General features: G+C 44.7%; 1 protein-coding gene across 1 annotated transcript in view; it reads left to right on the top strand.

Annotated features, from left to right (window-relative positions):
• Nucleotides 1-14924, top strand: part of plekhh1 (pleckstrin homology domain containing, family H (with MyTH4 domain) member 1) — a 125310-nt gene that overhangs the window by 16756 nt on the left and 93630 nt on the right. Inside the window, 2 exon segments of the mRNA XM_029460481.1 lie at nucleotides 12171-12250; nucleotides 14478-14558. The gene's annotated coding sequence lies outside the window, so the exon portion shown is untranslated.

The raw sequence follows: 14924 nt of genomic DNA, 5'->3' as shown, positions 1-14924 counted from the left end.
ATTTATATACATTACCTACATTGCATACATCGAAACAGCTTATTGTATGCTTCTTAATGTTCTCTTCTGTGACAACTTAAAATAAAGTAAAATCTACTGCAGCCTCAGAGTCAACTATTTCGAAGCAGAGCGGTTACAGAACATGCAACATTACCGCAAATGTCCCGGGGGTTTGATTTCAGCCTTGGGACCTTTGTCTCTCTCTCTCTCTGTCTCTCGCTCTCTCCTCTCTCTCTCCTTCTCGCTCTCTCTCTGTCTCTCTCTGTCTCTCTCTCTCCCTCTCTCTCTGTCTCTCTGTCTCTCTCTCTCTCTGTCTCTCTCTCTCTCTCTCTGTCTGTCTGTCTCTCTCTCCTCTCTCTCTCTGTCTCTCTGTCTCTCTCTCTGTGTCTCTCTCTCTCTGTCTTCTTCTGTCTGTCTGTCTGTCTCTCTCTCCTCTCTCTCTCTGTCTCTCTTCTCTCTCTCTCTCTCGTCTGTCTGTCTTGTCTGTCTCTCTCTCTCTCTCTCTCTCTCTCTCTCTGTCTCTCTCTCTATCTGTCTGTCTGGCTGTCTGTCTGTCTACTCTCTCCTCCTCTCTTCTCTCTCTTCGTCTGTGCTCATCTGTCGTCCAGTATTCTTAATCTAGAGCTCTAGTCTCTCTCTTGCTGTGCTATCTAAAGACTCCTCTCTCTATCCCCTTTCTCTCTCTCTCTCTCTCGCTCTCTATCTCCTCTATATTCGCTCTCGTCTCTCTCTCTCCTCTCTCTCTCTCTCTCTCCTCTCTTCTCTCCTCTCTCTCTCTCCTCTCTCCTCTCTCTCTCTCTCTCTCTCTCTCTCTCTCTCTCTCCTATTTCAAGTCACTGTCTCTACACTGTCAAAGAAACAAAAAATAAAATCTTAAAAAGTACATGAACAGTTCTATCAAAGAGGGATTGCTTTGTTTTTAGGGGTCTACTGAGGTAAAAGATATTCAGTATTTGGAAAGATTTTCTTTCTCATACCTTTAATCATATGATGTAATAGATTTCATTACATTACATTCACTACAGAGACACCTGGCCACTCGGATATGTCATGCTGTCTCAATGAAATCCAATTAGTGTGATTCACTTACAGAGTTGGTTAACTTTGTTCTATTCATTCAATGGCAGTTCAGATTGTCCCGCCCCGCCTTGCTCCACACCCTGCCCTCCCGTGGCATCCGGTCCACATATCGCTTCTTGATGTTCCTTTTTTGAGCTGCATAGTTTGATTTAAAATGTAAATATACCTCCAGGATATGTGTCTTCTTGCAGTTGAAAACAACAGTTCAAACCGATCTTTACAGTTCATGTAACTGATAAGATATAACACACTTTGTGTTTCGTGTGAATCTACAGCCAGGAGGCGGTTTGCATGGATCCATGTCTCTTATCTGTTGTCATGAGTCGTTTGCGCTCGCTGATCGTCGTAAAACTCTCTTAAAATAAAACTGTCTTTCAACTGTTCCAACAAACTAAATAAAGTCTTAGTTCACAGAGTTCGCTGTTTCCCTCTCACAATATGTGTTAACTTTGCAACCCAACATTAGGAAGCTAATCAGCACTAATCTTTGACGATGAACTATTTCTTGTCCTTCACCTCCCAAACGTTATGATTGACACCTTCCAGATCGAAAGTGCAGATGACTGTTTGTCCTTTTGTGCGCTTTCATCTTGGCATCAGTTTAAGGGGACGGCAAGATGTAACGTACAATAACGGCAGCGACTAAACTGTTTTAATGATTGAATTGTGGCTGCGGTGCTGTAAATTGGTCACACGTGCCTAAGAGTAGCAGACGGTTTACATATAAATGAGTTTTTCCTCTTTTGAGACGGGATTTTGAACACTCATAGGTTGTTAAAGAACATTTCACAGGCTTGTGCTGCAGCTCTGTGGAGTTCCCAGTGTTAGCCGTCATGTTGGAACACACATTTGCCCTCCAGCTCTCGGCGGCAGTCACGTGAAAAGAAACCATGAATTGCAAGGTGTGACCAAATGTTCATGACCAAAAAGCTGCCTGACACATTGACTGACTGCATTCAACACGTCTGTAACAGTCTTCCAGTGTCGAGAGAGTTGCTGAGAGGGCCTGTAAGCTAGTGTTAAAATCCTCTTTTGTGTATTAGTTTGCGCGTTGGTTACACATGCAGAAACTCAAGATGTGTAAGAGGTGAAGAGGGGACATGAGCACACACCACATGAAAGCTAATACTCCTGTGTACCCCTCTGGACATCATTGACTCTCAGCATGTCGACTGAAGCCCCAGGGTAAGGGGTTAGAGGTCATGGGTCACGCAGGTTATGACTGATCCTCCCAGTCTTTCCCCCAGAGGGACAGGCACAACATAACTTGTCTCTATTTATAACTCTATTTAACTCTCTTTGCAAGGGTGTTGTGTATTACTGCACTTCTCTGGAACTTGTTGGCCAGCAGCACGCGGGTCGACTGTGTTTGGAGAAAGTGGGGCTGCGAAATGTGTTTCTGTGTGTCCCTAATGACAGATAATAGCCGTTTTGAGTTTGGCACTGTGTTTGTGAGTGATTACACCTTTTTGTGTGTGTGTGTGTGTGTGTGTGTGTGTGTGTGTGTGTGAGAAAGAGAAATGGAAAGAGAGAAGTTTGCAGTGTGATAAAGTGACTGTCTAATTGCAGAGAGCCTCGCTGTGTGGCATGTGAGATTGTTCTTCCCCTGTGGCCTGAGTTCTCCTGCAGGGGGGAATCTGTGTGTGTGACTGCATGTGTGTGTGAGTGTGTGATGGATTTCAACTGCCTCTTGCAAGTCTTGGCAGGCTGCCTGTCTGAGCACCAGAGACCCAGTCAACCATATTTCATGCTCACTCAAATAAAAAAAAAGAACACCATACATTTTTACCTTTATGTGGTTCGCTGTAGTCCTCTGTAGTCATTACACCACTGTTGTGTGTGAGTGTGTGCTGAATGAGAGCGTTTGAGAGAGATGATGGAGAAAACTGCAGAGAGTCCACGCTCGCCTTTGCCCACAATGCCTTGCATTGTTCTCCTGCTATAATCAGAGCGGACATGGAACTTGGCCTGGAGACCAAGAGGTCTCTGCAGCCCTGGACACAGGTGCTGGAGCTCAGAGTCACACCAAATCCTGGACTGGAGAGTGACCACAGGGGGTGGAGGTGGTGTAGGGTTTAATGATTCTTAGTTTTAGTGCGAGCTGGAGTTTGGTGTAAAGCCAAACCTGGTCTGGGTTTACACAAATTACAAAAACAAAGATCCCCCTGAATGATGCCAGGATGACAGGTTTTGAGATGAGTCGTTGTTTCGGTGTCAGTGGACGAAGATTTCTTTATTCGACTCGTCCTTTTTTATGCTTTTTCTTTCATGCTGAATGACTTATTTCCATGAAACTTAAGAGCACATCTCTAGTCGAGGAAAGCCTGAGGGAATACTGCCTCCCCCAACGTGATACGTTAGAGGTTAATGAAATACTTTTGTTTTGTTGTATTGGGCTCACTGCATTGAAACAAATAATAATCCTACAGTAGCCAGTAAGTCAGTCTGAATAATTCACAGGTCTCAGTACAATACGGATTGAACTACATTTCACCAGACAAACAGTCCCTATCAACTGCTGACATGTGACTAAAGGCCAGGCCGGCTGTTTCCCCGGTTCCAGAGTGTATGCTAAGCTAGGCTAATAGCCTCACAGCTCCATACTTGAAGTGGTATCAATCTTCTCCTCTAACTCTTAGATAGAAAAACAATACAAAGCGTATTTTACAAAAATAGCAATCCTTCTAATCTCATCCACTGATCCACTCTCTGACACCAGGTTAAAACGAAGATGTAAGTTCATGAATGTGTTTGTGATGTAGAGCCCGAAGTCATACTTGAGACAACGTTTGCAGAGGAAGATAATGCTGAACTGCCTTCATGTTACAGCCGCCCCCCCCCCTACACGCTGCAGATGGTCTGAAATATCCTATGATTAGAAGGAGGAACAGTCAGTGTTGCCTTCTGTACTTCTCTGCCTTTGTTTACATCTGGATGCTAACATCAGCACTTTCAAGTTGTTTGCTTGCTATAGAGGATCTTTGCTTTACTTTTTTTTTTTTTGCTTTGCTCTGAACGTTTTAAAACAACCAGGTGGTTAAATTCTCATATTTTCTGAGCTGCCTCTCTCACCACAGCTACGGCTGTTGTTGTTATTCTCTGACTTCCTTTGTCACTGCTGTTTCCTGTTCCTCTCGGAGGGGGCAAACAATTAGTTCAACGAGCACGATGATACGTTTCTCTTCTCTGATTGACGGTGAAATTGCCCGGTTGAAATCCAAACCTGCAGACCCCCACGGCACTCAGACGGAGACCTCTGACCTGAAAAGTAAATACGCAAATAACATGAAACCACAGAATTAACACACAAATGTGTAAACTGTGATGTGTTAAACTCCACGTCTAGTTTGGGTACTTCACTTTAAGTGCTGTGGCATATAGGCTGCATACATGCACGGGACTTAATGTTTGGGCTGATGAAAGATTCAGCTTTCAGCAGCAGCACAGACCAGTGTGAAAAACCCTGTGTCACTCTAACGACACCTCAACACCTCTTCGCCCCGTGCTTTTCCACCATAATTCAGATGGGGCTCCTTCAAAACTCCATTTTAAAAAAGAAAAAAGAAAAAGTGAGCCTGAAGTATAACAAGTCCATTTACTACGCTGGAGCACCAGAAACAGAACTGTGACTAATAAGCCGGTGGTAGAGCACGCAGGGTGTTCAACGTTTTATAAGATTAGACCACAAGTTCTCTGAGGAGCGTCGTCTAATAAGAGGCTTATGATGGTCCAACAGTCTCCCAGGGGTCCAACCATGTTAATGATACAGCTTTCTGTCTCCCTCTCTCTTTTATATGGTGGATTAAGCTGGTGCGGCGCTTTAATGTTTACTTTCTGAGGCTTTGTTTGTGCAAGGTGTGAGATTTATTCCTCTGGAGCATTTGTTTCAGCTCTGTTGTGTTTTGTGTTGTAACAGTAAAGGTGTTAAAGACATAAAATAATGTTTCTCTCCCTTCAGCCAGCTGTGAGGAGGTAGAGTTGAGTTAAGGCCCCTGACTGGTGAGTCAGTGTTTCCACAGAGCTGCTGCTGGACAGGAGCCTCTCTTATACACCAGCCAGACTGAGTCAGCAGGCGAGAGCCAGTGTGTTGTGTGTGTATGTGCTTACAGATTGAAGAAATTGATTGACATTTTGGGAAATATGCTCATCCGCTTTCTTGCTAAGAGTTCGATGAGAAGATGGGTGCCACTCTTTTATCTGTACGCCATATATCCAGCTACAGCCAGCTTAGCTCGGAGACTGGAAACAGCTCTGTCAAAATGCAAAAGATTCTGTGTACCATCGCTAACAAGTGTTTCCCACCGGATGACTATGGCGGTTGGACCTCAGACCCTCCTAGGGGGGTAAGGGGGAGATGTTGTACATTTAAAAGTTAAATGCAACTTCGAAATTGTACAAAATGTAGACTAGATCTTTCAAGAACGTTGTGCTCTTGTAATGTAATCATACACATTGGTTGTACAGATATGATATATGGTGATGCAAAACAAAGAAGTCGCACCCACAAAGCATGGTGAACAAGACGGTGTCCGTGTTTCAAGATAACCCTTACCACGGAGGTAACGCAGAGGGGATCCTCCCTCACCGAGCGGCCGTCTCTGACCCGCCAAGTTTAATCCCTTCCCCCCCCCTCCTGGCAGACTGCACCGACCACACCCTCTGAGAAGTGTGAAATATCTTCGGTTCATTTTGAAACTGTGGTGGGCCGCATGTTTGTTTAATCCGAGCAGAAACCAAAGTGTAAAAACAACATTGTGGTTTTTAGGGGCGATTAAGTCAAAAGCTGGGAGTCTTGTGATCACTGTGTCGGGAAACCAGCGGAGACTCTCCAGGAAGTAGTCTGGTACATAACTCCTCGTATCGACAGACAAAGTGATGTTGATCTTCTCAAGCAAGAAAGCAAATAAACATATTTTCACTTGAAGCTTTTTATTACATCCGTGTTGAAATAGTGCTAAAGCTTCTTCATCATAAGGAAGTGTTTGGGAAATTCCATTTTCAAGCATTGGAAAAAAACAAGGAAAGCCCCGGTGATGGTTCGCTGTAAGTTATGTCAAGGTACGCTTGATTCCACTGAGAAACTTCCAAGAAGAAATCATCAGGATAACTAATGCTTGTTATATGAGGGATGCGTGAAGAAGGACTTTGTCGGTGGAAGCTGCTGTTTTGTCTCTTGTGTGTCTGATCATGTAAGTTACAGACGCAACGCACATAATACTTGACACACTCATGAGGGGACCGTCTAATGCGCCTTGTCAGCGCCGTGTTAAGCTGTAATAGTCGCACCATAACTCCTCGAAATTGATTTGATTCTGGCTCGTGTTTGTCTTGGCTGGGGCCCTCTCTTTGTGGTTGTGGTCTCAGAGTGGAAAGCAGAGGGCAAGAGGGGAGGAGGAGGAGGAGGAGGGGAGGTTGGAAAGACTTGATGGAGAGAGAAGGAGAGGGTGGTATCCCGAGCATTATGTAAGACATCAAACAGGTCCAGTCTGGCGAGGAGTGTTGATGTGAGAGTTGTGGGCCCCTTGGGTCAGGTGGCCTCTCACATAGCCTCCCATATGGTCCACATTTCCCCTCATTGCCTCCGCCCTTCGTCTAATTGGCAGGTAATGTATCGTTTGCTCGGGCCTATCTTCCCCTCCGTCACTGTTATTCTTCTCTGTTATTAATGGAAGGCACAGCGGTGTGGTGGTGATGGTGGTGGAGGTGATAGTGGCTCTGGGCTTGGCACCGTGCCACGGAGAGGCCCCGGCGCTGACACTTTATACAGCGGCAGGTTTTACCAAGGTGTTCATTTCAGGAGCGTCTCCTCGGCCTCAGCTTCTTCTCTTTCTTCTCCCCTCGGCCGTGGAAGGTAAATCAAAGCTCCTGGATACTGGAGACCTTATTCAATCTGTGGTTACAACTTACACCCATCCCACAGTTGTTACATACAGATGGACACACACATGACTACAGGCTTGTTTGCATACTGTGTGTGTGTGTGTGTGTGTGTGTGTGTACCATTCATCACTCCACCTCTCACCATGTTATCCTACAGTGCAGGCTTTTCTTTCCCTCTCCCACTCATAACCAGCTAGGCAGCCTGTTTTACGGCCTCTCCGCTCCAGTCACTGCTAAGCATAACAATACTGCAGCAGACATATGTTTGTCATAAACAGCGAGGCTCAAAATCACATTACAATCGTTTACACTTTGAACGAGCTTCAAAAAGAATCACTGTACACCACATTTAATCATGCGCTGTACTTAATGTTCATAATTCTCTTGTACTTTTCCACTGCTGCCGGTCAGTGGAAGCCTAACGACAGCAAAACAACATGGGCCAATCAACTTAAGTAGGCCTGTTAGTAGCAGTAAATGCCAAACCCTGTTTGTTATGCCTCGCAGGCCAAGTCTCTCACTGCAGCGGCTCCATGTATGGGCCTGGAGCTCCACTATATCCAGATTCTGGGTTAGCAAGCTGCTACAGACATGACAGTAGCAACATGAGCCCTACTGCGTTCATCAGGCCTTTGTGAGGAACATAAATGTCCATAGGATTTCGCTAACATCCTGTGCCGCGGATCAAGCCAACATTACCGTCTGGTGCACATGGAAGAGCTCAATTACATAACTTAAGACTTTCATTAGCCTCTCCGCTCCATTGAGTTCTCTGGGAAAGGTCCAGATGTGACTTCATGAAGGGCCCTCTCTATGCCGAGCCTGTTCGCTCTGTTCCGCTATGCCCCCCTTCTCCATCCCTGCAGCTGTAAGCACTCAGAGGAAAAGCAGGGAGAGAGGGGAGGGAGTGCTTTATTAAAAAAATCAGACACCCCATAGACCCCCCAATCTCAAAACAGTTCCAGCCCCACCCAGAGCAGGCCTATGGTCCCCTGCCCTCCCATAGGTCTTCTAAAGTAGGCCAATAAGTCTTTTAGCATGTGGTCTCCCTGTCAGCCCGAGGTGGCTGACTAGACAGGCTGCTGCTCCAGGCGCAGGGGCAGGAAGTGGGAGCCGGCCAGGAGACACTCTCTGAGAGGCTGCCCAAGTAAACAACCCTCCCCCTTCAGCACACATGCTCATACACATTCGTATGTGTTTGTATGCTCATACACATTCGGATGTGTTTACATATGCGGCAGACTTCTACATACACACACACACACACACACACACACACACACACACTTGATGCGTCACCTCCAGAAACACTGACAACCTTTTACTGGGAAATACTATAAATCCGGATGGCACTGTCTTTCTGTTAATATCACGATGCTTCGTGGATGACGTTGATTTATTTCAGGCTTTCGGTTTGGCTGCGACCACACTGCCCTTTTAAGACTGAAAACTGGAAATTGTTGAAAGACTTCTAATCAAATTATTGGCTGTGTTGTTTAATCGCGTGTGTGCGAAGCCTGAATTTGTACAGCTGTGTGTGCGCCACTGTGGAACGTCATACCAAAACCCTATGCCAAAACAACAATTTCTGCCTTAAAGGGCTAAGTTCTCCGCACTGCTGTGCCGTCTGATATCCACCACTTTTGATTGTGTGATTTTGCGTCTGAGCGTCGTGATGGTTTTCCAGAGCAGGGCAGCGTTTTGTGTGACTGTGTGTTTCTGGGAAGACAGCAAACACAGGTGGGGAATCAGTTAGGGCTGTGATTTATAGAAATCTCCTTTGCCTCGCATTGTGCTGCGGCCTTTCCTCTGGGCCTCCGGCTGCTCTCACACATCATGTTCCCCTGTTATTCCTTGTCTCCGATAACAATGATGCCTGATTCGCAGAGTGGAAAACCCTGATGAGTAGCCCTCTGAGAACTAATTTTATATTTTTTTCCCCGCAAAGAGCTCTGGTGTAAGTGGTTTAGGGTGTTTTTCTGGGGTAGATGTCGTCTTATGGGGCGAGTCGGAGTCCCAAACTGTCAAAACCAATCTCAAATCAACTCTTCATAAGCACATTGCAATTACAGTCAGGTGCCAGCTAATAAATGGAAATGTTAAAATAGTTGTGCTACACATGTGTTTACTTACTGTAGCTAACACAAAATGCTTCAGATGCCTAATAATGAAATACTTAAGACCTCCATGCAAGGCCTGCGTAATGATGTCTTGTTTGTTTTTTAATGTTCAAAGTTGAAAATCCAGATTTAAAGGGGACATATTATGCTAATTCCAGGTTCATACTTTCTACTAAAACATGTTTACATGCTTTAATGTTCAAGAAACACATTATTTTAATAGAAATATCTACAGACGTTCAGACAGTTACATAAGAAATGAGTACACTAGCTGAGATATATATACAGCATGGACAGTCATATAAATATGTTTGGGAAGGCTTCAGCTACGTGTGTGTGTGTGTGTGTGTGTGTGTGTGTGTGTGTGTGTGTGTGTGTGTGTGTACGGTAGTGTGGCAGGAGTAAGTCAGCAGGTGGAGACAGTCATTGTGTGACTGAGTGTTATTGCTTCGAACATCTAAAGTCATCATGTTTGTGGTTTGTGACTCAAATCAATGTTTCAACTCTCAAATGTACAACTCTGGACTCAGAGTCGCAGCTCAGGTCTAAAAATAACCATTTAGATTTGAGTCAACCGTCTGATAAAGTTTACAAAAGGTCTCAGTTAGAAACAGTCCACAGTTTGTGATTGTTGCTCTCAACATCCTGACACCACCAGGTCTAAAGACCTTTGTGTAGAGTTACGCTCTAATCCTTTTTTTCCTGCCTACATGTGCGAGTGCGTGTCGCAGCAGGTTAGCAGGTGAGGCTGGAGGAGGGTGAGCGTAGGACAGGTTTTCAGGCTGGGCCTTATCTTCACGGAAGACTTGCCTTGAGAAATCAGACACTTTGAGATAATCTCTGTTGAGGTTTTCTAAATTCCTCCATCATGAGGAGTCCCACGTACGTCCCTGAGGGAACCCAATATCAACTGTTAAATGTGCCTTTCCGTGAGGACTGCTGCTCTGTGTGTTCAGAGCACGCACGCACGTACGCCTCGTATGTGTATGTGTACTCGCATGTCGCCGTGTGTGCTTCTACGTGTGTGTTTCTGTGTGCTTTTTCTTAGTGAGTGGGTGTGAGATCTGCGGTTTCTCACAGTCAGTTCTTATCTTCGTCTCTCTGAGCTTCAGCCAGCAGATCATTGTGAAATAGACACACACACACTGAAAGAGACGGAGATACAGAGTTCACTTTTAACTATTCCCTAACCTCCCAAGGCCATATATCTAGGCCTTGTTTACAACTCAAACAAAAAAAAATGATACAGCCATGGTTGTGTTAGCAGCAGGGCGACTTTAGTCCAGTCTGTGGGTCTTTGGAGCTCCCAGTGTGGCACTTCTTTTGTGGCCTTGAAGCAGTTTCACCACGTTTTCACCATTTCATCATTTTCATCAACAACTGCGTTGAGTTTTAGATCCCTGATACGAGATATGATCACATGTGCTCAGTGAAGACTTGGCCTCGGTACAAGACGGCGCAAGAGCTTCCTGTAAAACTATCCCTGATGTCATCTTCTGTCTGCTTCTACCTCTAAAAGGCCCGAGTGACTCAAAGTGGCTATTTAGTCAGTGATACAGGTCTATCATGGGCCAGCGCATATCTTTAGGCGGGTAGGGGCGTAGCAGTGTGTTTATTTCTAGGAGTGAGATGTGTGCGCTGAGGTTATATAAAGCCAGTATTGAAATTGTGAGAAACTGAAAACTGCGTTTAAGAAGTGTGAAAGGTTGTTTTTCCACCAGAGGAAACAGATGCTGAAACATCATGTGGGAGGAAACGCTGTTTTTAGCTTTAGCATGGTTCACTGACTTAATGCTAACCTCATTCACAATCATGCATGACACACGGAGGACATAGCTGTGTGTGTGTGTGTGTGTGTGTGTGTGTGTGTGTGTGTGTGTGTGTGTGTGTGTGTGTGTGTGTGTGTGTGTCTGTGTGTGTCTGTGTGTGTGTCTCTGTTTCAGTCGTGGTGTGTCTGTGAGAATCTCAGAAACACAAAGAAAAGTCCAAACAACGTTTGTCGTGTTTTTGTGTTTTCTGCCACCATATCCAGGGGCAACAATAACATTGTGCAGTTAATTGTTGAGATTTGGGAACACGGCAGCAAGAAACAGTTTTAAACTCACCTTCAGGTCAGTGAAAAGTATTTGGAAGAGAGAATGACCTATCATACTTGTTCAACTTTGACCTATCATACTTGCTCTGGTTGTGCAAATACAGTTTTCTTGAGCAATAAGGGGACTTTGGTTTGGAGCTCCAAACAAAGTGGTTTCGTTAGCAGACTGGACGCCAACAAGAGGTTCACTTGGGTATGAAATGAGAAAAAAACTACACAAAAATAATTTATTATTTAATATTTGCCCCTTTTTCTATTGAAACTACTTCTAGTTTAACTCATCAGGCCTCTAAAAAGTATTGAGATGAACAATCAGTCCTTGAGGGCACTGCTCATAACTCCTGAACGCTGTGACGAGGAGTTGCAAATAGACATTGCTTTGTATTCAGGGTTCAGAAGCAAAACAAGTTTGGGAACCTTTGGTTTTGATAACGGGGATTAACTGCAGGCTCGTTTACAATCTGCATTGGAATCGATTGGCCGAAACCACACAAGTAAGATCCTTCTCGTTACAAACAGGAAATGATCCTGTAAGGTCAAAATTAGAGCAGGAATATGTCAAACAGCACAGCAGGTGTTGCTCTGCTTATGTGGCCCACTTTCCTCCCATCGGGCCATGATGTTGGGAGTCATGAGGCAGGAAGAGTAAAGTGCTTCAGGAGAGCTGAGGGAGAGACTCGCTCGGCCCAGTGGACCAGAAACCCAAAGCACAACAGTGTCAGGTTCGGGACGGGCTCTCCCATTGGCCATTCCTCGTCTCCTGTTTCCACTGGGCCGGTGCGTCTCGTTAGGAAAAAGTCATCACTTGTCCATTAGCGTGGGGCTCAGCGAGAGTTTAGTGGCTCTGTGTTTGTTTTTCTGTCACACTAAGGGAGTGGAAGGGTTTGTTTCCACAACCTGTCAGACGGCCATCACCAGAGCTCTCCTCCGAAGCCTCCTCACCTCTCTGCTCCTCTGCTCAACACATATGTGTTTTCTCTTCCTTTCTTCTACAGGTCAAGGGGTTGCCACTTAGGCCAGGGGAAGAAAAGCACATGTGACACCAGATCCTCGCGGGGCTAATGGTCATTACTCGGTAAGCAGTGTGTCATGGCCTCAGTCGCCTAGATAATAGTGCCGCAGAGTGCCTGGGTTAAATCCACAGGATCAGGGTGTGGTTGTGACTGTTGTCTTTGTTGATCTGCAATCAGTCTCACTGTGACACATATGGCCGTAGACCTACAAAGATAACGCCTGCCGTTTTGCTGCAGGCAGCACAGAAATCTGCAGGACTCTGAAGCAAAGTGCTACATATACTGAGATTACAGCGACGCGATTACTAAAACGTGAAGTCTGACAGTTGCTGCTAAAACATCATAACCAGAAAGATGTCTGCAGGGGGAAGTTGTGAGGTTGAAAGTAAGACAATACTCATAATGAGAAGGCTACTCTACACCGCGACTGCAATACAGGAGATGGCATATTTAATCCTATTCTGTTTTGAAGGCAAAAGTTATAAGAAGTAAATGAAAGTGTGCACAGTTGTGGGGGGTATTACACTTTCTCTGTCACTCAAAGTCAGTTATCTGTAATGTTTTGTATCCACAAGGGAAACTTCCCCAACAATGACATCTATACGCTACAGGCTGATAATATCCAGGAAGGGATTACAGCTGGGATGAGAAGGCCTCTTGTTAACACAAATTATAAAACACATCCCCATAATTAATTTTAAGAATTTAAATATTTGGGAAAACAAGACTCTAACTCCCCACAATCAACTCCCAAGCCACATCACCCACAGAGCGTTAGAGGCGGAGACAGAAAGCTGTACTTCCACCGCTTGAGCTAGAAGCGCCCTTCAGAGGCCGCGGCAGACTTAGAGGTCTGTCCTGTAACAACAAGGTCAAAGGTTTGCTCAGCGTGACGGACACATGTCTTTGTGATGAGTATTTTAGCGAGACACTGAACCCCATACCAGCATAGTGATCATATGCTGCTGTAATTCATCAAGGCGACAGATGTAACTTAAGTCTCCTTAGTTGTGGTTGCTACACGTGCTCCGCTTGCCTCGTTTTTACATTAAAGAGTTCAGTTCTCTAAATTCTCTAGTTTCCCTAAATTCAAATTTCATTTTGAGGAAATATACTTTTTTGCTAGAGGTCGATGACATCAACCCACTCTCATGTCTGTACAAATGTGTCGCTGTAGCCAGCAGCTGGTTAGCTTAGCTTAGCATGAAGACTGGAAACAATGTTTAATCCATACAAAAAGCAAACCGTAAAAAGGACAGTGTTACAGGAGGGTTACGTCTCTGACTGAAGTCTTCACTGACAAAGAAACAGTCTGACATATAACTCTCAGTAAAACAGCAAATAGTCATTTTTTTACAGTTTGTTTTTTGGACTTGTAAAACAAACAATATATATATATATATAATAATATAGATATAAAGTGTTAACTCGAAAGCTTTAGAAGTGCTGGAAGGTGGATGTTGTTACATTTGGACACTCAGGCTTGCTGTTTTCAGTGTTTGTGCTAAGCTAAGCTAACTGTAGCTTCATATTTACCTCACAGTCATGACAGGGGGGGGTCAATCTTCTTCTAAGTCTCTCTGAGAAAATGTTTGACCACCATGAACTTCTGTTCCACGTGGGCTCTTGCTTTCAACACGGGTCGAGGTTTTTATCTTATCCGTCCACTGACATTAAAAAGTGCAAGATTCTACGTGGGAGGATGTTTCTGATGCAGGTTTGTGAGCTCTGGTATGTGTGTCTGAAGAAGGTTAATCGTGCTTCTCTATTTTCTATAGACGAAGCAGCCTGTGAATAGCCCCCCCTAACCTAACCTCCTCACTCAGTGTTGACCTCAGCCCTTGTTTGGTGATTAATTATCCCTCCCACATCACCTGTCACACTGCAGCGATGCAGACACATGCACACATGCATGCATGGCAGAGCTGCAGCTCACCTGCTCTCAGCTGTGAGTGCAGATAAGAGAAATAGCACAGTTAGCTCAACCGGTACTATTTGCTCACCTCTTACTCAAACAAAAAGGTAAACCTGCCTCTGATAACACAATTACAAAGTGTACATGCCGCCATATTCTCTTGCTCAACCGTGAGGGTTAAAGGTGAATGAAGATACAGAGAGTAAAACTACACCTGCTGTATCCTGTTGTGCAGGAAGCAATGAATGAACCACACGCTTGATCTGTGTCACAGGACTGTTTCCATATTGGAAAGCAACCTGCTGTAAAATGTGATGAAGTAATGGAAGTTTTTTTTGTTGCTCTTTTTTCTTTTTCTTTGCCACATATCAAAGAGCAGACGACCCCCTCCCTACGCCACCCTCAGACCTGCAGCTGGAGGTTCAGAAACCCACTTCCTGGTACTTCGTCTCAAGGTGTCTCTATACACACACACACCGCACAAACAGGAAACAGCTCTCTTTCGTGTCCCTCAAAGTGCACGCAGATTAAGTTATTCTGAAAGGGTGCAGCAAGAACAGAAGGTGCGCTCGAGTCGTACTCACCTGGGTTAGTTTGAGATGTGGAAACATGTGTTCGTGGTGCCACAAAGCAGGCTTGCACGTTTGATGAAGCATCAAATAAGGAATTCACCAAATACTGAAAAAGCATTGAACAAATATATATTTATTTTATTATATCGTATGTTATCCTTCATAGTGACGTTCCTCCTGAGAACACACTGTTACAAAACTCCAATAACAGAAGTTATAATAACGAAAGCACAGTTGAAGACTTCTTTA

Source organism: Cottoperca gobio, chromosome 22 (genome assembly GCF_900634415.1).
Source record: "Cottoperca gobio chromosome 22, fCotGob3.1, whole genome shotgun sequence".
Taxonomy (NCBI): Eukaryota; Metazoa; Chordata; class Actinopteri; order Perciformes; family Bovichtidae; genus Cottoperca; species Cottoperca gobio.
This window is presented reverse-complemented; position numbering and strand designations above follow the sequence as displayed.